The following is a 3,064-nucleotide window of genomic DNA, read 5'->3' on the forward strand; positions in this document are numbered from 1 at the left end:
TTATCTTTGTTCGGTCTTTTGAATTCGGAGACTAATATGATGAATTGTATTCGGAGACTAATCTTCTATTGTATTCGATGAATCTGATGTTGCTGTGTGCCGCTGTCTATATTCTGTCTAATAATATATTTTATATTCTGTCTAATAATATATTTTGTAACCTGCGCAAAAATCAAAAAAGGAAAAAAAACCAAATATTCATACTAATGGCGCATCACCAGAGAATGCGCCATTAGTATGACAAAGCCATGCTTACGTATGGCCCCCCGGGAGGCACACTAATGGCGCATGCTGTTACATACTAATGGCACACTAGTTGGTGCGCCATTAGTAAGATATACTAGTGGCGTGCTACTAATGGCGCACTGGTAATGCGCCATTAGTAGGCAAAATCAGTGCGCCATTAGTAGGCCTTTTCCTAGTAGTGATAGTACAATGTTGATAATAACTTGTCAGTATAATCTATGTGATGGTCTGAAAATTAGGATTCCGCCGCGTTTTACTGGGAAGGATCGAACCATGGGAACGAATGAGCAGGGCTATCACCTTCTTTGGCCGGATCTTCCAATCTTTTTAGAAAACCAGTTCACTGCGCGTCCCACCCCGTCATAGTTTCTGCAATTGATGAAAGATAAAGTTAGTCCATGATTGCTGAACATCGACTTGATGCTGGTGCAGCGAACTCCATATGCGAATTTATAAGATAATTATGATCATGTTATGTAGGAAACATGCAGCAGTGCACGCCTATATAAAGCCTCCTACTAACTTATTACTTAAATATGTGTTTGATTTGCGCAATTGTTATGTAGGAAACGTGCAGCAGTGCACACTCATATAAACATGCAGCAATGCGATTTGTTTTTCTGGTTTTGCACAATCAGTGACACTATGCAATCTTAGTTTGTTTGCAAGACACAGCTGGATGCTTTCTGCTCCTTGGCCTCTCCTCTCCATGTCATAAGACCAGTAAGCGGCAGCGTAAAAAAATAGAAAATACCATGATAAGTAGTTACAGATGTGATATTTGTTAAGGATGATTGCCCGGGAAAGCATATATACAGCAAGAAAATTTATATGAGTAAGATGACATAGATGTAAGGGGTATGTAAAATGCACTGCGGGAGTAATTCAGAGCATACTCCTAATTTAGGATTGAATAAATGATGTGTACAACTATCTCTGGGCTTAGAAGAGAATTATTATAGATCATTTTTGTGCAGGAAAATGTTCAAGAGCTCAGAATACAGAACAATATTAGGACTCAAACGCTCAGAGAAATGAAATATTAGGACTCTCAAGCATTGAAATGAAAGAGGCTCACCAGGCATAAAAATCACAAACCTATGCGTTGAAGGCTGCATATTCTACCACCTTCCTGTGTAGAAGAAATAAAGCAGTTTGATCTGAGGGATACTTTCTATGAAAACATTCATAGGATATGTTGAAGGAAATCTCGTGGCCAAAACAAATCTCAGTTTTCTTAGATGACCAAGAATAGTCTTAAATCAATGCTTCAGTAGTAATTCACTGAAAAAGCATATATCCAGAAACAACATGGGGAGAGGAGTTTATCCTTCACTACATCATATAGATTGCCTTGATTCAACTCACATGCAGCCTGCTTGGATTTCTTATCAAACACCCTTGTCGACATGACATATAAAAAATCTTCTGAAGCAACATGAGGTAGAGGTCGTTAAGTTAGCAAATGGTAATAAGAAGTGTAAATCAAGAAACAATGTAGATGAACTGCAGTAGCACCAATCAGTTAGCCAGTTCTGTACCTATCATGATCAATGTTTTAAATAGCGGGCTATGGCATTTAGCGGCGACCCTTAAAAACAGCTATAGCGGAGCCATAGCGGCAAATTGTACATGAAATCATTTAGCGGCAACAACCTCAAACAGCTATAGCGGAGCTATAGCGGGGCTATAGCCGGCTATTTAAAACTATGATCATGATGAAGAGGACATGGCACCACGGGTGGTCCCTGCTGTGCCGAGGAACAGCGGCGGCGAATCGTTTGTGCATCTGCGGTTTCGAAAGAGGAGCTGGGAGGGGGCGGCAGGGCTGCCTGGGAAGGTGGAAACAAACGGCGGCGGGGCAGATCCGGTCGTCGCCGTCGTCGATCTGGTCGGGAGGAGGGCCGACAGTCGCAAGGGAAGATCCAGAGGAGCTTTAGTCCATGGCCATGGCTTCCTGCGGTGTGGGAATAGAGAGAGGGATAGAAATTAGTGAGGAGAGAAAGAGAGAAGGGAGGAGGAGGGCTTTGGGCGTGCTGACATGCAGAGGAGCTCATCGGCGGCTTGCATGACCACGGCGATCGGAGGCTGGGTTGGCTCGGGGCGGATCACATGGGGGCACTTTTCGCGTGGATCGACCCGAAAATCAGGGAGCTGCCGCGGGGATCGGGGATCGGGGGCGTGGAGCGCTCGCACGATTGGAAGGCCCAGTGTCTGCTCGGCAGAACATTTAATCTGAGACGTTGATTTGAATGGCAGACTATTGATGTAATATGAGCAGTAGGATATGTTTAAGTCGTTTTGATCAAAGGGTCCTACTTATCCTGTGTAGGCTTTAGATAAACTGATGTTTGCTTTTTTAATAGTAGTATAGATATAGATATAGATGAGTGGCAGCCCTCGTGTTTAGGGCGAGCTAATTAAAGGAAAGACTTGAGGTAAAAAATATAGCATACTTTAAAAAAGATTTGTAGGCTTTAATGTGTTGGGCTACTAAATTAGAAAAGGAATAATTTAATTCCCGACTAAAACGGGTGAGGAGGTCATCTCTACTATTAAGGAAAAAGTCCATTTTAAACCTTGAATTTGTAGAGGTCGGGCGAAACAAACCCTCAAATCGAAATCCCGGTCGATTGCACCCTGAAACTCTGCAATCCCGGTCTAAATCAAACCTTCGGGTCATTTTCCAAACAGGGATTGCTGATGTGGCAAAGAATGGTCGGGATTGGGGAGGAAACGCCTGCAGGTGGGCCGGCCCAGTTCGCGGCAGCCCGTGCTGCGCGTTGTTGCTTCAGTTTTTTCGTTTGTTATTTTTTTT

This window comes from Triticum urartu, chromosome 7, assembly GCF_003073215.2.
Source record: "Triticum urartu cultivar G1812 chromosome 7, Tu2.1, whole genome shotgun sequence".
Lineage (NCBI taxonomy): Eukaryota > Viridiplantae > Streptophyta > Magnoliopsida > Poales > Poaceae > Triticum > Triticum urartu.